This window comes from Ranitomeya variabilis, chromosome 3 (genome assembly GCF_051348905.1).
Source record: "Ranitomeya variabilis isolate aRanVar5 chromosome 3, aRanVar5.hap1, whole genome shotgun sequence".
Lineage (NCBI taxonomy): Eukaryota > Metazoa > Chordata > Amphibia > Anura > Dendrobatidae > Ranitomeya > Ranitomeya variabilis.
Genome location: NC_135234.1, coordinates 289,942,055 through 289,967,973, shown reverse-complemented (window position 1 = coordinate 289,967,973; position 25,919 = coordinate 289,942,055).

The following is a 25,919-nucleotide window of genomic DNA, read 5'->3' as shown; positions in this document are numbered from 1 at the left end:
CAGCACATCTGAGCACCAACTGGCGGTGTTAGAGCCCAGGGAAAGCAGGAGGAGCAGAGTGTAGGCCGAGACCTGCACTGGAGGCAGCTTAGTGTCTGTTGTGTCTGCGTGGCATTTGCAGAACACGTTGCCGGCTACACAGCAGGAGTACAGCTGGCATTACTGAACCCCACTGACACAGTGGCGAGCGTTTTGCTCTGTGCAGCCAGCTCTTCCGAGCACCAACTGTTGGTGTTAGAGCTCAGGGAATCAAGGAGGAGCAGAGGAGCTTAGGAGCATAGTGTAGGCTGAAGCCTGCACTGGAGGTAGCTTAGTGTCTGTTGTGTCTGCGTGGCGTTTGCAGGACACGTTGCCGGCTACACAGCAGGGGAACAGCTGGTGTTACTAAACCCCACTGACACAGTGGCGAGTGTTTTTCTCTGTGCAGCCAGCACTTCTGAGCACCAACTGGCGGTGTTAGTGCCCAGGGACAGCAGGAGGAGCAGAGTGTAGGCCGAAGCCTGCACTGGAGGCAGCTTAGTGTCTGTTGTGTCTGCGTTGGCTTTGCAGGACACGTTGCCGGCTACACAGCAGGGGAACAGCTGGCAATACTGAACCCCACTGACACAGTGGCGAGTGTTTTTCTCTGTGCAGCCAGCACTTCTGAGCACCAACTGGCGGTGTTAGAGCCCAGGGACAGCAGCAGGAGCAGAGTGTAGGCCGAAGCCTGCACTAGAGGCAGCTTAGTGTCTGTTGTGTCTGCGTGGCCTTTGCAGGACACATTGCCGGCTACACAGCAGGGGAACAGCTGGCATTACTGAATTTCACTGACACAGTGGTTAGTGTTTTTCTCTGTGCAGCCAGCACTTCCGAGCACCAACTGGCAGTGTTAGAGCCCAGGGAAACAAGGAGGAGCAGAGGAGCAGAGTGTAGGCCGAAGCCTGCACTGGAGGCAGCTTAATGTCTGTTGGGTCTCCGTGGCTTTTGCAGGACACATTGCCGGCTGCACAGCAGGGGAGCAGCTGACGTTACTGAACCCCACTGACACACTGGTGAGTGTTTTTCTCTGTGCAGCCAGCACTTCCGAGCACCAACTGGTGGTGTTAGAGCCCAGGGACAGCAGGAGGAGCATAGTGTAAGAGGAGAGCCTGCACTGGAGGCAGGTAAGTGTCTGTTGTGTCTGTGTGGCGTTTGCAGGACACGTTGCTGGCTACACAGCAGGTGAACAGCTGGCAATACTGAATCCCACTGACACCGTGGCGAGTGTTTCTCTCTGTGCAGCCAGCACTTCCGAGCACCAACTGGCGGTGTTAGAGCCCAGGGAATCAAGGAGGAGCAGAGGAGCAGAGTGTAGGCCGAAGCCTGCACTGGGGGCAGCTTAGTGTCTGTTGTGTCTGCGTGGCGTTTGCAGGACACGTTGCTGCCTACACAGCAGGGAAACAGCTGGCGTTACTGAACCCCACTGACACAGTGGTGAGTGTTTTTCTCTGTGCAGCCAGCACTTCCGAGCACCAACTGGCGGTGTTAGAGCCCAGGGAAAGCAGGAGGAGCAGAGTGTAGGCCGAGGCCTGCACTGGAAGCAGCTTAGTGTCTGTTATGTCTGCGTGGCGTTTGCAGGACACGTTGCTGGCTACACAGCAGGGGAATAGCTGACCTTACTGAACCCCACTGACACAGTGGCGAGTGTTTTTCTCTGTGCATCCAGCACTTTCGAGCACCATCTGGCGGTGTTAGAGCCCAGGCACAGCAGGAGGAGCAGAGTGTAGGCCAAAGCCTGCACTGGAGGCAGCTTAGTGTCTGTTGTGTCTGTGCTGCATTTGCAGGACACATTGCAGGCTACACAGCAGGGGAACAGCTGGCGTTACTGAACCCCACTGACACAGTGGCGAGTGCTTTTCTCTGTGCAGCCATCACTTCCGAGCACCAACTGGCGGTGTTCGAGCCCAGGGAATCAAGAAGGAGCAGAGGAGCAGAGTGTAGGCCGAAGCCTGCACTGGGGGCAGCTTAGTGTCTGTTGTGTCTGCATGGTGTTTGCAGGACACGTTACCGGCTACACAGCAGGGGAACAGCTGGCATTACTGAACCCCACTGACACAGTGGCGAGTGTTTTTCTCTGTGCAGCCAGCACTTCTGAGCACCAACTGGCGGTGTTAGAGCCCAGGGACAGCAGGAGAAGCAGAGTGTAGGCCGAAGCCTGCACAGGAGGCAGCTTAGTGTCTGTTGTGTCTGTGTTGCGTTTGCAGGACACGTTGCAGGCTACACAGCAGGGGAACAGCTGGCATTACTGAACCCCACTGACACAGTGGCGAGTGCTTTTCTCTGTGCAGCCAGCACTTCCGAGCACCAACTGGCGGTGTTAGAGCCCAGGGAATCAAGGAGGAGCAGAGAAGCAGAGTGTAGGCCGAAGCCTGCACTGGAGGCAGATTAATGTCTGTTGTGTCTCCGTGGCGTTTGCAGGACACATTGCCGGCTGCACAGCAGGGGAACAGCTGACGTTATTGAACCCCACTGACACAGTGGCGCATGTTTTTCTCTGTGCAACCAGCACTTCCGAGCACCAACTGGTGGTGTTAGAGCCCAGGGACAGCAGGAGGAGCATAGTGTAAGAGGAGAGTCTGCAATGGAGGCAGCTTAGTGTGTGTTGAGTCTGTGTGGCGTTTGCAGGACACATTGCTGGCTACACAGCAGGTGAACAGCTGGCATTACTGAACCCAACTGACACCTTAACGAGTGTTTCTCTCTGTGCAGCCAGCACTTCCGAGCACCAACTGGCGGTGTTAGAGCCCAAGGAATCAAGGAGGAGCAGGGGAGCAGAGTGTAGGCCGAAGCCTGCACTGGGGGCAGCTTAGTGTCTGTTGTGTCTGCGTGGCGTTTGCAGGACACGTTGCCGGCTACACAGCAGGGGAACAGCTGACGTTACTGAACCCAATGACACAGTGGTGAGTGTTTTTCTCTGTGCAGCCAGCACTTCCGAGCACCAACTGGCGGTGTTAGATCCCAGGGACAGCAGGAGGAGCAGAGTGTAGGCCGAAGCCTGCACTGGAGGCAGCTTAGTGTCTTTTGTGTCTGCGTGGCGTTTGCAGGACACGTTGCCGGATACACAGCAGGGGAACAGCTGACGTTACTGAACCCCACTGACACAGTGGCGAGTGTTTTTCTCTGTGCATCCAGCACTTTCGAGCACCATCTGGCGGTGTTAGAGCCCAGGCACAGCAGGAGGAGCAGAGTGTAGGCCGAAGCCTGCACTGGAGGCAGCTTAGTGTCTGTTGTGTCTGCGTGGCATTTGCAGGACACGTTGCAGGCTACACAGCAGGGGAACAGCTGGCATTACTGAACCCCACTGACACAGTGGCAAGTGTTTTTCTCTGTGCAGCCAGCACTTCTGAGCACCAACTGGCGGTGTTCGAGCCCAGGGAATCAAGGAGGAGCAGAGGAGCAGAGTGTAGGCCGAAGCCTGCACTGGGGGCAGCTTAGTGTCTGTTGTGTCTGCGTGGCGTTTGCAGTACACGTTGCCGGCTACACAGAAGGGGAACAGCTGACGTTACTGAACCCCACTGACACAGTGGTTAGTGTTTTTCTCTGTGCAGCCAGCACTTCCGAGCACCAGCTGGCAGTGTTAGAGCCCAGGGAAACAAGGAGGAGCAGAGGAGCAGAGTGTAGGCCGAAGCCTGCACTGGAGGCAGCTTAATGTCTGTTGGGTCTCCGTGGCTTTTGCAGGACACATTGCCGGCTGCACAGCAGGGGAACAGCTGACGTTACTGAACCCCACTGACACACTGGTGAGTGTTTTTCTCTGTGCAGCCAGCACTTCCGAGCACCAACTGGTGGTGTTAGAGCCCAGGGACAGCAGGAGGAGCATAGTGTAAGAGGAGAGCCTGCACTGGAGGCAGCTTAGTGTCTGTTGTGTCTGTGTGGCGTTTGCAGGACACGTTGCTGGCTACACAGCAGGTGAACAGCTGGCAATACTGAATCCCACTGACACCGTGGCGAGTGTTTCTCTCTGTGCAGCCAGCACTTCCGAGCACCAACTGGCGGTGTTAGAGCCCAGGGAATCAAGGAGGAGCAGGGGAGCAGAGTGTAGGCCGAAGCCTGCACTGGGGGCAGCTTAGTGTCTGTTGTGTCTGCGTGGCGTTTGCAGGACACATTGCTGCCTACACAGCAGGGGAACAGCTGGCGTTACTGAACCCCACTGACACAGTGGTGAGTGTTTTTCTCTGTGCAGCCAGCACTTCCGAGCACCAACTGGCGGTGTTAGAGCCCAGGGAAAGCAGGAGGAGCAGAGTGTAGGCCGAGGCCTGCACTGGAAGCAGCTTAGTGTCTGTTATGTCTGCGTGGCGTTTGCAGGACACGTTGCTGGCTACACAGCAGGGGAATAGCTGACCTTACTGAACCCCACTGACACAGTGGCGAGTGTTTTTCTCTGTGCATCCAGCACTTTCGAGCACCATCTGGCGGTGTTAGAGCCCAGGCACAGCAGGAGGAGCAGAGTGTAGGCCAAAGCCTGCACTGGAGGCAGCTTAGTGTCTGTTGTGTCTGTGCTGCATTTGCAGGACACATTGCAGGCTACACAGCAGGGGAACAGCTGGCGTTACTGAACCCCACTGACACAGTGGCGAGTGCTTTTCTCTGTGCAGCCATCACTTCCGAGCACCAACTGGCGGTGTTCGAGCCCAGGGAATCAAGAAGGAGCAGAGGAGCAGAGTGTAGGCCGAAGCCTGCACTGGGGGCAGCTTAGTGTCTGTTGTGTCTGCATGGTGTTTGCAGGACACGTTACCGGCTACACAGCAGGGGAACAGCTGGCATTACTGAACCCCACTGACACAGTGGCGAGTGTTTTTCTCTGTGCAGCCAGCACTTCTGAGCACCAACTGGCGGTGTTAGAGCCCAGGGACAGCAGGAGAAGCAGAGTGTAGGCCGAAGCCTGCACAGGAGGCAGCTTAGTGTCTGTTGTGTCTGTGTTGCGTTTGCAGGACACGTTGCAGGCTACACAGCAGGGGAACAGCTGGCATTACTGAACCCCACTGACACGGTGGCGAGTGCTTTTCTCTGTGCAGCCAGCACTTCCGAGCACCAACTGGCGGTGTTAGAGCCCAGGGAATCAAGGAGGAGCAGAGAAGCAGAGTGTAGGCCGAAGCCTGCACTGGAGGCAGATGAATGTCTGTTGTGTCTCCGTGGCGTTTGCAGGACACATTGCCGGCTGCACAGCAGGGGAACAGCTGACGTTATTGAACCCCACTGACACAGTGGCGCATGTTTTTCTCTGTGCAACCAGCACTTCCGAGCACCAACTGGTGGTGTTAGAGCCCAGGGACAGCAGGAGGAGCATAGTGTAAGAGGAGAGTCTGCAATGGAGGCAGCTTAGTGTGTGTTGAGTCTGTGTGGCGTTTGCAGGACACATTGCTGGCTACACAGCAGGTGAACAGCTGGCATTACTGAACCCAACTGACACCTTAACGAGTGTTTCTCTCTGTGCAGCCAGCACTTCCGAGCACCAACTGGCGGTGTTAGAGCCCAAGGAATCAAGGAGGAGCAGGGGAGCAGAGTGTAGGCCGAAGCCTGCACTGGGGGCAGCTTAGTGTCTGTTGTGTCTGCGTGGCGTTTGCAGGACACGTTGCCGGCTACACAGCAGGGGAACAGCTGACGTTACTGAACCCAATGACACAGTGGTGAGTGTTTTTCTCTGTGCAGCCAGCACTTCCGAGCACCAACTGGCGGTGTTAGATCCCAGGGACAGCAGGAGGAGCAGAGTGTAGGCCGAAGCCTGCACTGGAGGCAGCTTAGTGTCTTTTGTGTCTGCGTGGCGTTTGCAGGACACGTTGCCGGATACACAGCAGGGGAACAGCTGACGTTACTGAACCCCACTGACACAGTGGCGAGTGTTTTTCTCTGTGCATCCAGCACTTTCGAGCACCATCTGGCGGTGTTAGAGCCCAGGCACAGCAGGAGGAGCAGAGTGTAGGCCGAAGCCTGCACTGGAGGCAGCTTAGTGTCTGTTGTGTCTGCGTGGCATTTGCAGGACACGTTGCAGGCTACACAGCAGGGGAACAGCTGGCATTACTGAACCCCACTGACACAGTGGCAAGTGTTTTTCTCTGTGCAGCCAGCACTTCTGAGCACCAACTGGCGGTGTTCGAGCCCAGGGAATCAAGGAGGAGCAGAGGAGCAGAGTGTAGGCCGAAGCCTGCACTGGGGGCAGCTTAGTGTCTGTTGTGTCTGCGTGGCGTTTGCAGTACACGTTGCAGGCTACACAGAAGGGGAACAGCTGACGTTACTGAACCCAATGACACAGTGGTGAGTGTTATTCTCTGTGCAGCCAGCACTTCCGAGCACCAACTGGCGGTGTTAGATCCCAGGAGGAGCAGAGTGTAGGCCGAAGCCTGCACTGGAGGCAGCTTAGTGTCTGTTGTGTCTGCGTGGCGTTTGCAGGACACGTTGCCGGCTACACAGCAGGGGAACAGCTGACGTTACTGAACCCCACTGACACAGTGGCGAGTGTTTTTCTCTGTGCAGCCATCACTTCCGAGCACCAACTGGCAGTGTTCGAGCCAAGGGAATCAAGGAGGAGCAGAGTGTAGGCCGAGGCCTGCACTGGAGGCAGCTTAGTGTCTGTTGTGTCTGCGTGGCCTTTGCAGGACACGTTGCCGGCTACACAGCAGGAGAACAGCTGGCGTTACTGAACCCCACTGACACAGTGGCGAGTGTTTTTCTCTGTGCAGCCAGCTCTTCCGAGCACCAACTGTTGGTGTTAGTGCCCAGGGAATCAAGGAGGAGCAGAGGAGCAGAGTGTAGGCCGAAGCCTGCACTGGAGGCAGCTTAGTGTCTTTTGTGTCTGCGTGGCGTTTGCAGGACACGTTGCCGGCTACATAGCAGGAGAACAGCTGGCGTTACTGAACCCCACTGACACAGTGGCGAGTGTTTTTCCCTGTGCAGCCAGCTCTTCCGAGCACCAACTGTTGGTGTTAGTGCCCAGGGAATCAAGGAGGAGCAGAGGAGCAGAGTGTAGGCCGAAGCCTGCACTGGAGGCAGCTTAGTGTCTTTTGTGTCTGCGTGGTGTTTGCAGGACACGTTACCGGCTACACAGCAGGGGAACAGCTGACGTTACTGAACCCCACTGACACAGTGGCGAGTGTTTTTCTCTGTGCAGCCAGCACTTCCGAGCACCAACTGGTGGTGTTAGAGCCCAGGGAGAGCAGGAGGAGAAGAGTGTAGGCCTGAAGCCTGCACTGGAGGCATCTTAGTGTCTGTTGTGTCTGCGTGGCGTTTGCAGGACACGTTGCTGGCTACACAGCAGGGGAATAGCTGACCTTACTGAACCACACTGACACAGTGGCGAGTGTTTTTCTCTGTGCATCCAGCACTTTCGAGCACCATCTGGCGGTGTTAGAGCCCAGGCACAGCAGGAGGAGCAGAGTGTAGGCCAAAGCCTGCACTGGAGGCAGCTTAGTGTCTGTTGTGTCTGTGTTGCGTTTGCAGGACACGTTGCAGGCTACACAGCAGAGGAACAGCTGGCGTTACTGAACCCCACTGATACAGTGGCGAGTGCTTTTCTCTGTGCAGCCATCACTTCCGAGCACCAACTGACGGTGTTCGAGCCCAGGGAATCAAGGAGGAGCAGAGGAGCAGAGTGTAGGCCGAAGCCTGCACTGGGGGCAGCTTAGTGTCTGTTGTGTCTGCATGGTGTTTGCAGGACACGTTACCGGCTACACAGCAGGGGAACAGCTGGCATTACTGAACCCCACTGACACAGTGGCGAGTGTTTTTCTCTGTGCAGCCAGCACTTCTGAGCACCAACTGGTGGTGTTAGAGCCCAGAGACAGCAGGAGAAGCAGAGTGTAGGCCGAAGCCTGCACTGGAGGCAGCTTAGTGTCTGTTGTGTCTGTGTTGCGTTTGCAGGACACGTTGCAGGCTACACAGCAGGGGAACAGCTGGCATTACTGAACCCCACTGACACAGTGGCAAGTGTTTTTCTCTGTGCAGCCAGCACTTCCGAGCACCAACTGGCGGTGTTAGAGCCCAGGGAATCAAGGAGGAGCAGAGAAGCAGAGTGTAGGCCGAAGCCTGCACTGGAGGCAGATTAATGTCTGTTGTGTCTCCGTGGCGTTTGCAGGACACATTGCCGGCTGCACAGCAGGGGAACAGCTGACGTTATTTAACCCCACTGACACAGTGGCGCATGTTTTTCTCTGTGCAACCAGCACTTCCGAGCACCAACTGGTGGTGTTAGAGCCCAGGGACAGCAGGAGGAGCATAGTGTAAGAGGAGAGCCTGCACTGGAGGCAGCTTAGTGTCTGTTGTGTCTGTGTGGCGTTTGCAGGACACGTTGCTGGCTACACAGCAGGGGAACAGCTGACGTTACTGAACCCCACTGACACAGTGGCGAGTGTTTTTTTCTGTGCAGCCAGCACTTTCGAGCACCATCTGGCGGTGTTAGAGACCAGGGAATCAAGGAGGAGCAGAGGAGCAGAGTGTAGGCCGAAGCCTGCACTGGAGGGAGCTTAGTGTCTGTTGTGTCTGCGTGGCGTTTGCAGGACACGTTGCCGGCTACACAGCAGGGGAACAGCTGGTGTTACTCAACCCCACTGACACAGTGGCGAGTGTTTTTCTCTGTGCAGCCAGCACTTCTGAGCACCAACTGGTGGTGTTAGAGCCCAGGGACAGCAGGAGGAGCAGAGTGTAGGCCGAAGCCTGCACTGGAGGCAGCTTAGTGTCTGTTGTGTCTGCGTGGCGTTTGCAGGACACGTTGCCGGCTACACAGCAGGGGAACAGCTGGCATTACTGAACCCAACTGACACCGTGGTGAGTGTTTTTCTCTGTGCAGCCAGCACTTCCGAGCACCAACTGGTGGTGTTAGAGCCCAGGGACAGCAGGAGGAGCATAGTGTAAGAGGAGAGCCTGCACTGGAGGCAGCTTAGTGTCTGTTGTGTCTGTGTGGCGTTTGCAGGACACGTTGCTGGCTACACAGCAGGGGAATAGCTGGCATTACTGAACCCCACTGACGCTGTGGTGAGTGTTTCTCTCTGTGCAGCCAGCACTTCCGAGCACCAATTGGCGGTGTTAGAGCCCAGGGAATCAAGGAGGAGCAGAGGAGCAGAGTGTAAGTGGAAGCCTGCACTGGGGGCAGCTTAGTGTCTGTTGTGTCTGCGTGGCGTTTGCAGGACACATTGCTGGGTACACAGCAGGGGAACAGCTGACGTTACTGAACCCCACTGACACAGTGGTGAGTGTTTTTCTCTGTGCATCCAGCACTTCTGAGCACCAACTGGTGGTGTTAGAGCCCAGGGACAGCAGGAGGAGCGGTGTGTAGGCCGAAGCCTGCACTGAAGGCAGCTTAGTGTCTGTTGTGTCTGCGTGGCGTTTGCAGGACACGTTGCTGCCTACACAGCAGGGGAACAGCTAACGTTACTGAACCCCACTGACACAGTGGCGAGTGTTTTTCTCTGTGCAGCCAGCACTTCCGAGCACCAACTGGCGATGTTAGAGCAAAGGGAAATCAGGAGGAGCAGAGTGTAGGCCGAGGCCTGCACTGGAGGCAGCTTAGTGTCTGTTTTGTCTGCTTGGCGTTTGCAGGACACGTTGCCGGCTACACAGCAGGGGAACAGCTGGCATTACTGAACCCCACTGACACAGTGGCGCATGTTTTTCTCTGTGCAGCCAGCACTTCCGAGCACCAACTGGTGGTGTTAGAGCCCAGGGACAGCAGGAGGAGCATAGTGTAAGAGGAGAGCCTGCACTGGAGGCAGGTAAGTGTCTCTTGTGTCTGTGTGGCGTTTGCAGGACACGTTGCTGGCTACACAGCAGGTGAACAGCTGGCATTACTGAACCCCACTGACACCGTGGCGAGTGTTTCTCTCTGTGCAGCCAGCACTTCCGAGCACCAACTGGCGGTGTTAGAGCCCAGGGAATCAAGGAGGAGCAGGGGAGCGGAGTGAAGGCCGAAGCCTGCACTGGGGGCAGCTTAGTGTCTGTTGTGTCTGCGTGGCGTTTGCAGGACACGTTGCCGGGTACAAAGCAGGGGAACAGCTGACGTTACTGAACCCCTCTGACACAGTGGCGAGTGTTTTTCTCATTGCATCCAGCACTTCTGAGCACCAACTGGTGGTGTTAGAGCCCAGGGACAGCAAGAGGAGCAGAGTGTAGGCTGAAGCCTGCACTGGAGGCAGCCTAGTGTCTTTTGTGTCTGCGTGGCATTTGCAGGACACATTGCCGGCTACACAGCAGGGGAACAGCTGACGTTACTGAACCCAATGACACAGTGGTGAGTGTTTTTCTCTGTGCAGCCAGCACTTCTGAGCACCAACTGGCAGTGTTAGATCCCAGGGACAGCAGGAGGAGCAGAGTGTAGGCCGAAGCCTGCACTGGAGGAAGCTGAGTGTCTGTTGTGTCTGCGTGGCGTTTGCAGGACACGTTGCCGGCTACACAGCAGGGGAACAGCTGACGTTACTGAACCCCACTGACACAGTGGCGAGTGTTTTTTTCTGTGCATCCAGCACTTTCGAGCACCATCTGGCGGTGTTAGAGACCAGGGAATCAAGGAGGAGCAGAGGAGCAGAGTGTAAGCCGAAGCCTGCACTGGGGGCAGCTTAGTGTCTGTTGTGTCTGCGTGGCGTTTGCAGGACACGCTGCTGGGTACACAGCAGGGGAACAGCTGACGTTACTGAACCCCACTGACACAGTGGTGAGTGTTTTTCTCTGTGCATCCAGCACTTCTGAGCACCAACTGGTGGTGTTAGAGCCCAGGGACAGCAGGAGGAGCGGTGTGTAGGCCGAAGCCTGCACTGGAGGCAGCTTAGTGTCTGTTGTGTCTGCGTGGCATTTGCAGGACACGTTGCTGCCTACAAAGCAGGGGAACAGCTGGCGTTACTGAACCCCACTGACACAGTGGCGAGTGTTTTTCTCTGTGCAGCCAGCACTTCCGAGCACCAACTGGCGGTGTTAGAGCAAAGGGAAATCAGGAGGAGCAGAGTGTAGGCCGAGGCCTGCACTGGAGGCAGCTTAGTGTCTGTTTTGTCTGCGTGGCGTTTGCAGGACACGTTGCCGGCTACACAGCAGGGGAACAGCTGGCATTACTGAACCCCACTGACACAGTGGCACATGTTTTTCTCTGTGCAGCCAGCACTTCCGAGCACCAACTGGTGGTGTTAGAGCCCAGGGACAGCAGGAGGAGCATAGTGTAAGAGGAGAGCCTGCACTGGAGGCAGGTAAGTGTCTGTTGTGTCTGTGTGGCGTTTGCAGGACACGTTGCTGGCTACACAGCAGGTGAACAGCTGGCATTACTGAACCCCACTGACACCGTGGCGAGTGTTTCTCTCTGTGCAGCCAGCACTTCCGAGCACCAACTGGCGGTGTTAGAGCCCAGGGAATCAAGGAGGAGCAGGGGAGCAGAGTGTAGGCCGAAGCCTGCACTGGGGGCAGCTTAGTGTCTGTTGTGTCTGCGTGGCGTTTGCAGGACACGTTGCCGGGTACAAAGCAGGGGAACGGCTGACGTTACTGAACCCCACTGACACAGTGGCGAGTGTTTTTCTCATTGCATCCAGCACTTCTGAGCACCAACTGGTGGTGTTAGAGCCCAGGGACAGCAAGAGGAGCAGAGTGTAGGCCGAAGCCTGCACTGGAGGCAGCCTAGTGTCTGTTGTGTCTGCGTGGCGTTTGCAGGACACATTGCCGGCTACACAGCAGGGGAACAGCTGACGTTACTGAACCCAACTGACACCGTGGTGAGTGTTTTTCTCTGTGCAGCCAGCACTTCCGAGCACCAACTGGTGGTGTTAGAGCCCAGGGACAGCAGGAGGAGAAGAGAGTAGGCCCGAAGCCTGCACTGGAAGCAGCTTAGTGTCTGTTCTGTCTGCGTGTCGTTTGCAGAACACGTTACCGGCTACACAGCAGGGGAAAAGCTGGCATTACTGAACCCCACTGACACAGTGGCGAGTGCTTTTCTCTGTGCAGCCAGCACTTCCGAGCACCAACTGGTGGTGTTAGAGCCCAGGGACAGCAGGAGGAGAAGAGAGTAGGCCTGAAGCCTGCACTGGAGGCAGCTTAGTGTCTGTTGTGTCTGCGTGGCGTTTGCAGGACACGTTGCAGGGTACACAGCAGGGGAATAGCTGACATTACTGAACCCCACTGACACAGTGGCGAGTGTTTTTCTCTGTGCAGCAATCACTTGCGAGCACCAACTGGCGGTGTTCGAGTTCAGGGAATCAAGGAGGAGCAGAGTGTAGGCCAAAGCCTGCACTGGGGGCAGCTTAGTGTCTGTTTTGTCTGCGTGGCGTTTGCAGGACACGTTGCCGGCTACACAGCAGGGGAACAGCTGGCATTACTGAACCCCACTGACACAGTGGCGAGTGTTTTTCTCTGTGCAGCCAGCACTTCCGAGCACCAACTGGCAGTGTTAGAGCCCAGGGACAGCAGGAGGAGCAGAGTGTAGGCCGAAGCCTGCACTGGAGGCAGCTTAGTGTCTGTTGTGTCTGCGTGGCGTTTGCAGAACACGTTGCCGGCTACACAGCAGGGGAACAGCTGGCATTACTGAACCCCACTGACACAGTGGCGAGTGTTTTTCTCTGTGCAGCCCGCACTTCCGAGCACCAACTGGCGGTGTTAGAGCCCAGGGAAAGCAGGAGGAGCAGAGTGTAGGCCGAGACCTGCACTGGAGGCAGCTTAGTGTCTGTTGTGTCTGCGTGGCGTTTGCAGGACACGTTGCCGGCTACACAGCAGGAGAACAGCTGGCGTTACTGAACCCCACTGACACAGTGGCGAGTGTTTTTCTCTGTGCAGCCAGCACTTCTGAGCACCAACTGGCGGTGTTAGAGCCCAGGGACAGCAGGAGGAGCAGAGTGTAGGCCGAAGCCTGCACTGGAGGCAGCTTAGTGTCTGTTGTGTCTGCGTGGCCTTTGCAGGACACGTTGCCGGCTACACAGCAGGAGAACAGCTGGCATTACTGAACCCCGCTGACACAGTGGCGAGTGCTTTTCTCTGTGCAGCCAGCACATTTGAGCACCAACTGGCGGTGTTAGAGCCCAGGGAAAGCAGGAGGAGCAGAGTGTAGGCCGAGACCTGCACTGGAGGCAGCTTAGTGTCTGTTGTGTCTGCGTGGCGTTTGCAGGACACGTTGCCGGCTACACAGCAGGAGTACAGCTGGCATTACTGAACCCCACTGACACAGTGGCGAGCGTTTTGCTCTGTGCAGCCAGCTCTTCCGAGCACCAACTGTTGGTGTTAGAGCTCAGGGAATCAAGGAGGAGCAGAGGAGCAGAGGAGCATAGTGTAGGCTGAAGCCTGCACTGGAGGTAGCTTAGTGTCTGTTGTGTCTGCGTGGCGTTTGCAGGACACGTTGCCGGCTACACAGCAGGGGAACAGCTGGTGTTACTAAACCCCACTGACACAGTGGCGAGTGTTTTTCTCTGTGCAGCCAGCACTTCCGAGCACCAACTGGTGGTGTTAGAGCCCAGGGACAGCAGGAGGAGCATAGTGTAAGAGGAGAGCCTGCACTGGAGGCAGCTTAGTGTCTGTTGTGTCTGTGTGGCGTTTGCAGGACACGTTGCTGGCTACACAGCAGGTGAACAGCTGGCAATACTGAATCCCACTGACACCGTGGCGAGTGTTTCTCTCTGTGCAGCCAGCACTTCCGAGCACCAACTGGCGGTGTTAGAGCCCAGGGAATCAAGGAGGAGCAGGGGAGCAGAGTGTAGGCCGAAGCCTGCACTGGGGGCAGCTTAGTGTCTGTTGTGTCTGCGTGGCGTTTGCAGGACACGTTGCTGCCTACACAGCAGGGGAACAGCTGGCGTTACTGAACCCCACTGACACAGTGGTGAGTGTTTTTCTCTGTGCAGCCAGCACTTCCGAGCACCAACTGGCGGTGTTAGAGCCCAGGGAAAGCAGGAGGAGCAGAGTGTAGGCCGAGGCCTGCACTGGAAGCAGCTTAGTGTCTGTTATGTCTGCGTGGCGTTTGCAGGACACGTTGCTGGCTACACAGCAGGGGAATAGCTGACCTTACTGAACCCCACTGACACAGTGGCGAGTGTTTTTCTCTGTGCATCCAGCACTTTCAAGCACCATCTGGCGGTGTTAGAGCCCAGGCACAGCAGGAGGAGCAGAGTGTAGGCCAAAGCCTGCACTGGAGGCAGCTTAGTGTCTGTTGTGTCTGCATGGTGTTTGCAGGACACGTTACCGGCTACACAGCAGGGGAACAGCTGGCATTACTGAACCCCACTGACACAGTGGCGAGTGCTTTTCTCTGTGCAGCCAGCACTTCCGAGCACCAACTGGCGGTGTTAGAGCCCAGGGAATCAAGGAGGAGCAGAGAAGCAGAGTGTAGGCCGAAGCCTGCACTGGAGGCAGATTAATGTCTGTTGTGTCTCCGTGGCGTTTGCAGGACACATTGCCGGCTGCACAGCAGGGGAACAGCTGACGTTATTGAACCCCACTGACACAGTGGCGCATGTTTTTCTCTGTGCAACCAGCACTTCCGAGCACCAACTGGTGGTGTTAGAGCCCAGTGACAGCAGGAGGAGCATAGTGTAAGAGGAGAGTCTGCAATGGAGGCAGCTTAGTGTGTGTTGTGTCTGTGTGGCGTTTGCAGGACACATTGCTGGCTACACAGCAGGTGAACAGCTGGCATTACTGAACCCAACTGACACCATAACGAGTGTTTCTCTCTGTGCAGCCAGCACTTCCGAGCACCAACTGGCGGTGTTAGAGCCCAAGGAATCAAGGAGGAGCAGGGGAGCAGAGTGTAGGCCGAAGCCTGCACTGGGGGCAGCTTAGTGTCTGTTGTGTCTGCGTGGCGTTTGCAGGACACGTTGCCGGCTACACAGCAGGGGAACAGCTGACGTTACTGAACCCAATGACACAGTGGTGAGTGTTTTTCTCTGTGCAGCCAGCACTTCCGAGCACCAACTGGCGGTGTTAGATCCCAGGGACAGCAGGAGGAGCAGAGTGTAGGCCGAAGCCTGCACTGGAGGCAGCTTAGTGTCTGTTGTGTCTGCGTGGCGTTTGCAGGACACGTTGCAGGCTACACAGCAGGGGAACAGCTGGCGTTACTGAACCCCACTGACACAGTGGCGAGTGCTTTTCTCTCTGCAGCCATCACTTCCGAGCACCAACTGGCGGTGTTCGAGCCCAGGGAATCAAGAAGGAGCAGAGGAGCAGAGTGTAGGCCGAAGCCTGCACTGGGGGCAGCTTAGTGTCTGTTGTGTCTGTGTGGCGTTTGCAGGACACATTGCCGGCGACACAGCAGGGGAACAGCTGACGTTACTGAACCCCACTGACACAGTGGCGAGTGCTTTTCTCTGTGCAGCCAGCACTTCCGAGCACCAACTGGTGGTGTTAGAGCCCAGGGACAGCAGGAGGAGAAGAGAGTAGGCCCGAAGCCTGCACTGGAGGCAGCTTAGTGTCTGTTGTGTCTGCGTGGCATTTGCAGAACACGTTACCGGCTGCACATCAGGGGAACAGCTGGCATTACTGAACCCCACTGACACAGTGGCGAGTGCTTTTCTCTGTGCAGCCAGCACTTCTGAGCACCAACTGGTGGTGTTAGAGCCCAGGAACAGCAGGAGGAGCAGAGTGTAGGCAGAAGCCTGCACTGGAGGCAGCTTAGTTTCTGTTGTGTCTGCGTGGCCTTTGCAGGACACGTTGCCGGCTACACAGCAGGGGAACAGCTGGCGTTACTGAACCCCACTGACACAGTGGCGAGTGTTTTTCTCTCTGCAGCCAGCAATTCCGAGCATCAACTGGCGGTGTTAGAGCCCAGGGACAGCAGGAGAAGCAGAGTATAGGCCGAAGCCTGCACTGGAGGCAGCTTAGTGTCTGTTGTGTCTGTGTGGCGTTTGCAGGACACATTGCCGGCTACACAGCAGGGGAACAGCTGACGTTACTGAACCCCACTGACACAGTGGCGAGTGCTTTTCTCTGTGCAGCCAGCACTTCCGAGCACCAACTGGTGGTGTTAGAGCCCAGGGACAGCAGGAGGAGAAGAGAGTAGGCCCGAAGCCTGCACTGGAAGCAGCTTAGTGTCTGTTGTGTCTGCGTGGCCTTTGCAGGACACATTGCCGGCTACACAGCAGGGGAACAGCTGGCATTACTGAATTTCACTGACACAGTGGTTAGTGTTTTTCTCTGTGCAGCCAGCACATCTGAGCACCAACTGGCGGTGTTAGAGCCCAGGGAAAGCAGGAGGAGCAGAGTGTAGGCCGAGACCTGCACTGGAGGCAGCTTAGTGTCTGTTGTGTCTGCGTGGCGTTTGCAGGACACGTTGCCGGCTACACAGCAGGAGAACAGCTGGCGTTACTGAACCCCACTGACACAGTGGCGAGTGTTTTTCTCTGTGCAGCCAGCACTTCTGAGCACCAACTAGCGGTGTTAGAGCCCAGGGACAGCAGGAGGAGCAGAATGTAGGCCGAAGCCTGCACTGGAGGCAGCTTAGTGTCTGTTGTGTCTGCGTGGCCTTTGCAGGACACGTTGCTGGCTACACAGCAGGAGAACAGCTGGCATTACTGAACCCCACTGACACAGTGGCGAGTGCTTTTCTCTGTGCAGCCAGCACATCTGAGCACCAACTGGCGGTGTTAGAGCCCAGGGAAAGCAGGAGGAGCAGAGTGTAGGCCGAGACCTGCACTGGAGGCAGCTTAGTGTCTGTTGTGTCTGCGTGGCGTTTGCAGAACACGTTGCCGGCTACACAGCAGGAGTACAGCTGGCATTACTGAACCCCACTGACACAGTGGCGAGCGTTTTGCTCTGTGCAGCCAGCTCTTCCGAGCACCAACTGTTGGTGTTAGAGCTCAGGGAATCAAGGAGGAGCAGAGGAGCTTAGGAGCATAGTGTAGGCTGAAGCCTGCACTGGAGGTAGCTTAGTGTCTGTTGTGTCTGCGTGGCGTTTGCAGGACACGTTGCCGGCTACACAGCAGGGGAACAGCTGGTGTTACTAAACCCCACTGACACAGTGGCGAGTGTTTTTCTCTGTGCAGCCAGCACTTCTGAGCACCAACTGGCGGTGTTAGTGCCCAGGGACAGCAGGAGGAGCAGAGTGTAGGCCGAAGCCTGCACTGGAGGCAGCTTAGTGTCTGTTGTGTCTGCGTTGGCTTTGCAGGACACGTTGCCGGCTACACAGCAGGGGAACAGCTGGCAATACTGAACCCCACTGACACAGTGGCGAGTGTTTTTCTCTGTGCAGCCAGCACTTCTGAGCACCAACTGGCGGTGTTAGAGCCCAGGGACAGCAGCAGGAGCAGAGTGTAGGCCGAAGCCTGCACTAGAGGCAGCTTAGTGTCTGTTGTGTCTGCGTGGCCTTTGCAGGACACATTGCCGGCTACACAGCAGGGGAACAGCTGGCATTACTGAATTTCACTGACACAGTGGTTAGTGTTTTTCTCTGTGCAGCCAGCACTTCCGAGCACCAACTGGCAGTGTTAGAGCCCAGGGAAACAAGGAGGAGCAGAGGAGCAGAGTGTAGGCCGAAGCCTGCACTGGAGGCAGCTTAATGTCTGTTGGGTCTCCGTGGCTTTTGCAGGACACATTGCCGGCTGCACAGCAGGGGAGCAGCTGACGTTACTGAACCCCACTGACACACTGGTGAGTGTTTTTCTCTGTGCAGCCAGCACTTCCGAGCACCAACTGGTGGTGTTAGAGCCCAGGGACAGCAGGAGGAGCATAGTGTAAGAGGAGAGCCTGCACTGGAGGCAGCTTAGTGTCTGTTGTGTCTGTGTGGCGTTTGCAGGACACGTTGCTGGCTACACAGCAGGTGAACAGCTGGCAATACTGAATCCCACTGACACCGTGGCGAGTGTTTCTCTCTGTGCAGCCAGCACTTCCGAGCACCAACTGGCGGTGTTAGAGCCCAGGGAATCAAGGAGGAGCAGAGGAGCAGAGTGTAGGCCGAAGCCTGCACTGGGGGCAGCTTAGTGTCTGTTGTGTCTGCGTGGCGTTTGCAGGACACGTTGCTGCCTACACAGCAGGGGAACAGCTGGCGTTACTGAACCCCACTGACACAGTGGTGAGTGTTTTTCTCTGTGCAGCCAGCACTTCCGAGCACCAACTGGCGGTGTTAGAGCCCAGGGAAAGCAGGAGGAGCAGAGTGTAGGCCGAGGCCTGCACTGGAAGCAGCTTAGTGTCTGTTATGTCTGCGTGGCGTTTGCAGGACACGTTGCTGGCTACACAGCAGGGGAATAGCTGACCTTACTGAACCCCACTGACACAGTGGCGAGTGTTTTTCTCTGTGCATCCAGCACTTTCGAGCACCATCTGGCGGTGTTAGAGCCCAGGCACAGCAGGAGGAGCAGAGTGTAGGCCAAAGCCTGCACTGGAGGCAGCTTAGTGTCTGTTGTGTCTGTGCTGCATTTGCAGGACACATTGCAGGCTACACAGCAGGGGAACAGCTGGCGTTACTGAACCCCACTGACACAGTGGCGAGTGCTTTTCTCTGTGCAGCCATCACTTCCGAGCACCAACTGGCGGTGTTCGAGCCCAGGGAATCAAGAAGGAGCAGAGGAGCAGAGTGTAGGCCGAAGCCTGCACTGGGGGCAGCTTAGTGTCTGTTGTGTCTGCATGGTGTTTGCAGGACACGTTACCGGCTACACAGCAGGGGAACAGCTGGCATTACTGAACCCCACTGACACAGTGGCGAGTGTTTTTCTCTGTGCAGCCAGCACTTCTGAGCACCAACTGGCGGTGTTAGAGCCCAGGGACAGCAGGAGAAGCAGAGTGTAGGCCGAAGCCTGCACAGGAGGCAGCTTAGTGTCTGTTGTGTCTGTGTTGCGTTTGCAGGACACGTTGCAGGCTACACAGCAGGGGAACAGCTGGCATTACTGAACCCCACTGACACAGTGGCGAGTGCTTTTCTCTGTGCAGCCAGCACTTCCGAGCACCAACTGGCGGTGTTAGAGCCCAGGGAATCAAGGAGGAGCAGAGAAGCAGAGTGTAGGCCGAAGCCTGCACTGGAGGCAGATTAATGTCTGTTGTGTCTCCGTGGCGTTTGCAGGACACATTGCCGGCTGCACAGCAGGGGAACAGCTGACGTTATTGAACCCCACTGACACAGTGGCGCATGTTTTTCTCTGTGCAACCAGCACTTCCGAGCACCAACTGGTGGTGTTAGAGCCCAGGGACAGCAGGAGGAGCATAGTGTAAGAGGAGAGTCTGCAATGGAGGCAGCTTAGTGTGTGTTGAGTCTGTGTGGCGTTTGCAGGACACATTGCTGGCTACACAGCAGGTGAACAGCTGGCATTACTGAACCCAACTGACACCTTAACGAGTGTTTCTCTCTGTGCAGCCAGCACTTCCGAGCACCAACTGGCGGTGTTAGAGCCCAAGGAATCAAGGAGGAGCAGGGGAGCAGAGTGTAGGCCGAAGCCTGCACTGGGGGCAGCTTAGTGTCTGTTGTGTCTGCGTGGCGTTTGCAGGACACGTTGCCGGCTACACAGCAGGGGAACAGCTGACGTTACTGAACCCAATGACACAGTGGTGAGTGTTTTTCTCTGTGCAGCCAGCACTTCCGAGCACCAACTGGCGGTGTTAGATCCCAGGGACAGCAGGAGGAGCAGAGTGTAGGCCGAAGCCTGCACTGGAGGCAGCTTAGTGTCTTTTGTGTCTGCGTGGCGTTTGCAGGACACGTTGCCGGATACACAGCAGGGGAACAGCTGACGTTACTGAACCCCACTGACACAGTGGCGAGTGTTTTTCTCTGTGCATCCAGCACTTTCGAGCACCATCTGGCGGTGTTAGAGCCCAGGCACAGCAGGAGGAGCAGAGTGTAGGCCGAAGCCTGCACTGGAGGCAGCTTAGTGTCTGTTGTGTCTGCGTGGCATTTGCAGGACACGTTGCAGGCTACACAGCAGGGGAACAGCTGGCATTACTGAACCCCACTGACACAGTGGCAAGTGTTTTTCTCTGTGCAGCCAGCACTTCTGAGCACCAACTGGCGGTGTTCGAGCCCAGGGAATCAAGGAGGAGCAGAGGAGCAGAGTGTAGGCCGAAGCCTGCACTGGGGGCAGCTTAGTGTCTGTTGTGTCTGCGTGGCGTTTGCAGTACACGTTGCCGGCTACACAGAAGGGGAACAGCTGACGTTACTGAACCCCACTGACACAGTGGTTAGTGTTTTTCTCTGTGCAGCCAGCACTTCCGAGCACCAGCTGGCAGTGTTAGAGCCCAGGGAAACAAGGAGGAGCAGAGGAGCAGAGTGTAGGCCGAAGCCTGCACTGGAGGCAGCTTAATGTCTGTTGGGTCTCCGTGGCTTTTGCAGGACACATTGCCGGCTGCACAGCAGGGGAACAGCTGACGTTACTGAACCCCACTGACACACTGGTGAGTGTTTTTCTCTGTGCAGCCAGCACTTCCGAGCACCAACTGGTGGTGTTAGAGCCCAGGGACAGCAGGAGGAGCATAGTGTAAGAGGAGAGCCTGCACTGGAGGCAGCTTAGTGTCTGTTGTGTCTGTGTGGCGTTTGCAGGACACGTTGCTGGCTACACAGCAGGTGAACAGCTGGCAATACTGAATCCCACTGACACCGTGGCGAGTGTTTCTCTCTGTGCAGCCAGCACTTCCGAGCACCAACTGGCGGTGTTAGAGCCCAGGGAATCAAGGAGGAGCAGGGGAGCAGAGTGTAGGCCGAAGCCTGCACTGGGGGCAGCTTAGTGTCTGTTGTGTCTGCGTGGCGTTTGCAGGACACATTGCTGCCTACACAGCAGGGGAACAGCTGGCGTTACTGAACCCCACTGACACAGTGGTGAGTGTTTTTCTCTGTGCAGCCAGCACTTCCGAGCACCAACTGGCGGTGTTAGAGCCCAGGGAAAGCAGGAGGAGCAGAGTGTAGGCCGAGGCCTGCACTGGAAGCAGCTTAGTGTCTGTTATGTCTGCGTGGCGTTTGCAGGACACGTTGCTGGCTACACAGCAGGGGAATAGCTGACCTTACTGAACCCCACTGACACAGTGGCGAGTGTTTTTCTCTGTGCATCCAGCACTTTCGAGCACCATCTGGCGGTGTTAGAGCCCAGGCACAGCAGGAGGAGCAGAGTGTAGGCCAAAGCCTGCACTGGAGGCAGCTTAGTGTCTGTTGTGTCTGTGCTGCATTTGCAGGACACATTGCAGGCTACACAGCAGGGGAACAGCTGGCGTTACTGAACCCCACTGACACAGTGGCGAGTGCTTTTCTCTGTGCAGCCATCACTTCCGAGCACCAACTGGCGGTGTTCGAGCCCAGGGAATCAAGAAGGAGCAGAGGAGCAGAGTGTAGGCCGAAGCCTGCACTGGGGGCAGCTTAGTGTCTGTTGTGTCTGCATGGTGTTTGCAGGACACGTTACCGGCTACACAGCAGGGGAACAGCTGGCATTACTGAACCCCACTGACACAGTGGCGAGTGTTTTTCTCTGTGCAGCCAGCACTTCTGAGCACCAACTGGCGGTGTTAGAGCCCAGGGACAGCAGGAGAAGCAGAGTGTAGGCCGAAGCCTGCACAGGAGGCAGCTTAGTGTCTGTTGTGTCTGTGTTGCGTTTGCAGGACACGTTGCAGGCTACACAGCAGGGGAACAGCTGGCATTACTGAACCCCACTGACACGGTGGCGAGTGCTTTTCTCTGTGCAGCCAGCACTTCCGAGCACCAACTGGCGGTGTTAGAGCCCAGGGAATCAAGGAGGAGCAGAGAAGCAGAGTGTAGGCCGAAGCCTGCACTGGAGGCAGATTAATGTCTGTTGTGTCTCCGTGGCGTTTGCAGGACACATTGCCGGCTGCACAGCAGGGGAACAGCTGACGTTATTGAACCCCACTGACACAGTGGCGCATGTTTTTCTCTGTGCAACCAGCACTTCCGAGCACCAACTGGTGGTGTTAGAGCCCAGGGACAGCAGGAGGAGCATAGTGTAAGAGGAGAGTCTGCAATGGAGGCAGCTTAGTGTGTGTTGAGTCTGTGTGGCGTTTGCAGGACACATTGCTGGCTACACAGCAGGTGAACAGCTGGCATTACTGAACCCAACTGACACCTTAACGAGTGTTTCTCTCTGTGCAGCCAGCACTTCCGAGCACCAACTGGCGGTGTTAGAGCCCAAGGAATCAAGGAGGAGCAGGGGAGCAGAGTGTAGGCCGAAGCCTGCACTGGGGGCAGCTTAGTGTCTGTTGTGTCTGCGTGGCGTTTGCAGGACACGTTGCCGGCTACACAGCAGGGGAACAGCTGACGTTACTGAACCCAATGACACAGTGGTGAGTGTTTTTCTCTGTGCAGCCAGCACTTCCGAGCACCAACTGGCGGTGTTAGATCCCAGGGACAGCAGGAGGAGCAGAGTGTAGGCCGAAGCCTGCACTGGAGGCAGCTTAGTGTCTTTTGTGTCTGCGTGGCGTTTGCAGGACACGTTGCCGGATACACAGCAGGGGAACAGCTGACGTTACTGAACCCCACTGACACAGTGGCGAGTGTTTTTCTCTGTGCATCCAGCACTTTCGAGCACCATCTGGCGGTGTTAGAGCCCAGGCACAGCAGGAGGAGCAGAGTGTAGGCCGAAGCCTGCACTGGAGGCAGCTTAGTGTCTGTTGTGTCTGCGTGGCATTTGCAGGACACGTTGCAGGCTACACAGCAGGGGAACAGCTGGCATTACTGAACCCCACTGACACAGTGGCAAGTGTTTTTCTCTGTGCAGCCAGCACTTCTGAGCACCAACTGGCGGTGTTCGAGCCCAGGGAATCAAGGAGGAGCAGAGGAGCAGAGTGTAGGCCGAAGCCTGCACTGGGGGCAGCTTAGTGTCTGTTGTGTCTGCGTGGCGTTTGCAGTACACGTTGCAGGCTACACAGAAGGGGAACAGCTGACGTTACTGAACCCAATGACACAGTGGTGAGTGTTATTCTCTGTGCAGCCAGCACTTCCGAGCACCAACTGGCGGTGTTAGATCCCAGGAGGAGCAGAGTGTAGGCCGAAGCCTGCACTGGAGGCAGCTTAGTGTCTGTTGTGTCTGCGTGGCGTTTGCAGGACACGTTGCCGGCTACACAGCAGGGGAACAGCTGACGTTACTGAACCCCACTGACACAGTGGCGAGTGTTTTTCTCTGTGCAGCCATCACTTCCGAGCACCAACTGGCAGTGTTCGAGCCAAGGGAATCAAGGAGGAGCAGAGTGTAGGCCGAGGCCTGCACTGGAGGCAGCTTAGTGTCTGTTGTGTCTGCGTGGCCTTTGCAGGACACGTTGCCGGCTACACAGCAGGAGAACAGCTGGCGTTACTGAACCCCACTGACACAGTGGCGAGTGTTTTTCTCTGTGCAGCCAGCTCTTCCGAGCACCAACTGTTGGTGTTAGTGCCCAGGGAATCAAGGAGGAGCAGAGGAGCAGAGTGTAGGCCGAAGCCTGCACTGGAGGCAGCTTAGTGTCTTTTGTGTCTGCGTGGCGTTTGCAGGACACGTTGCCGGCTACATAGCAGGAGAACAGCTGGCGTTACTGAACCCCACTGACACAGTGGCGAGTGTTTTTCCCTGTGCAGCCAGCTCTTCCGAGCACCAACTGTTGGTGTTAGTGCCCAGGGAATCAAGGAGGAGCAGAGGAGCAGAGTGTAGGCCGAAGCCTGCACTGGAGGCAGCTTAGTGTCTTTTGTGTCTGCGTGGTGTTTGCAGGACACGTTACCGGCTACACAGCAGGGGAACAGCTGACGTTACTGAACCCCACTGACACAGTGGCGAGTGTTTTTCTCTGTGCAGCCAGCACTTCCGAGCACCAACTGGTGGTGTTAGAGCCCAGGGAGAGCAGGAGGAGAAGAGTGTAGGCCTGAAGCCTGCACTGGAGGCATCTTAGTGTCTGTTGTGTCTGCGTGGCGTTTGCAGGACACGTTGCTGGCTACACAGCAGGGGAATAGCTGACCTTACTGAACCACACTGACACAGTGGCGAGTGTTTTTCTCTGTGCATCCAGCACTTTCGAGCACCATCTGGCGGTGTTAGAGCCCAGGCACAGCAGGAGGAGCAGAGTGTAGGCCAAAGCCTGCACTGGAGGCAGCTTAGTGTCTGTTGTGTCTGTGTTGCGTTTGCAGGACACGTTGCAGGCTACACAGCAGAGGAACAGCTGGCGTTACTGAACCCCACTGATACAGTGGCGAGTGCTTTTCTCTGTGCAGCCATCACTTCCGAGCACCAACTGGCGGTGTTCGAGCCCAGGGAATCAAGGAGGAGCAGAGGAGCAGAGTGTAGGCCGAAGCCTGCACTGGGGGCAGCTTAGTGTCTGTTGTGTCTGCATGGTGTTTGCAGGACACGTTACCGGCTACACAGCAGGGGAACAGCTGGCATTACTGAACCCCACTGACACAGTGGCGAGTGTTTTTCTCTGTGCAGCCAGCACTTCTGAGCACCAACTGGTGGTGTTAGAGCCCAGGGACAGCAGGAGAAGCAGAGTGTAGGCCGAAGCCTGCACTGGAGGCAGCTTAGTGTCTGTTGTGTCTGTGTTGCGTTTGCAGGACACGTTGCAGGCTACACAGCAGGGGAACAGCTGGCATTACTGAACCCCACTGACACAGTGGCAAGTGTTTTTCTCTGTGCAGCCAGCACTTCCGAGCACCAACTGGCGGTGTTAGAGCCCAGGGAATCAAGGAGGAGCAGAGAAGCAGAGTGTAGGCCGAAGCCTGCACTGGAGGCAGATTAATGTCTGTTGTGTCTCCGTGGCGTTTGCAGGACACATTGCCGGCTGCACAGCAGGGGAACAGCTGACGTTATTTAACCCCACTGACACAGTGGCGCATGTTTTTCTCTGTGCAACCAGCACTTCCGAGCACCAACTGGTGGTGTTAGAGCCCAGGGACAGCAGGAGGAGCATAGTGTAAGAGGAGAGCCTGCACTGGAGGCAGCTTAGTGTCTGTTGTGTCTGTGTGGCGTTTGCAGGACACGTTGCTGGCTACACAGCAGGGGAACAGCTGACGTTACTGAACCCCACTGACACAGTGGCGAGTGTTTTTTTCTGTGCAGCCAGCACTTTCGAGCACCATCTGGCGGTGTTAGAGACCAGGGAATCAAGGAGGAGCAGAGGAGCAGAGTGTAGGCCGAAGCCTGCACTGGAGGGAGCTTAGTGTCTGTTGTGTCTGCGTGGCGTTTGCAGGACACGTTGCCGGCTACACAGCAGGGGAACAGCTGGTGTTACTCAACCCCACTGACACAGTGGCGAGTGTTTTTCTCTGTGCAGCCAGCACTTCTGAGCACCAACTGGTGGTGTTAGAGCCCAGGGACAGCAGGAGGAGCAGAGTGTAGGCCGAAGCCTGCACTGGAGGCAGCTTAGTGTCTGTTGTGTCTGCGTGGCGTTTGCAGGACACGTTGCCGGCTACACAGCAGGGGAACAGCTGGCATTACTGAACCCAACTGACACCGTGGTGAGTGTTTTTCTCTGTGCAGCCAGCACTTCCGAGCACCAACTGGTGGTGTTAGAGCCCAGGGACAGCAGGAGGAGCATAGTGTAAGAGGAGAGCCTGCACTGGAGGCAGCTTAGTGTCTGTTGTGTCTGTGTGGCGTTTGCAGGACACGTTGCTGGCTACACAGCAGGGGAATAGCTGGCATTACTGAACCCCACTGACGCTGTGGTGAGTGTTTCTCTCTGTGCAGCCAGCACTTCCGAGCACCAATTGGCGGTGTTAGAGCCCAGGGAATCAAGGAGGAGCAGAGGAGCAGAGTGTAAGCGGAAGCCTGCACTGGGGGCAGCTTAGTGTCTGTTGTGTCTGCGTGGCGTTTGCAGGACACATTGCTGGGTACACAGCAGGGGAACAGCTGACGTTACTGAACCCCACTGACACAGTGGTGAGTGTTTTTCTCTGTGCATCCAGCACTTCTGAGCACCAACTGGTGGTGTTAGAGCCCAGGGACAGCAGGAGGAGCGGTGTGTAGGCCGAAGCCTGCACTGAAGGCAGCTTAGTGTCTGTTGTGTCTGCGTGGCGTTTGCAGGACACGTTGCTGCCTACACAGCAGGGGAACAGCTAACGTTACTGAACCCCACTGACACAGTGGCGAGTGTTT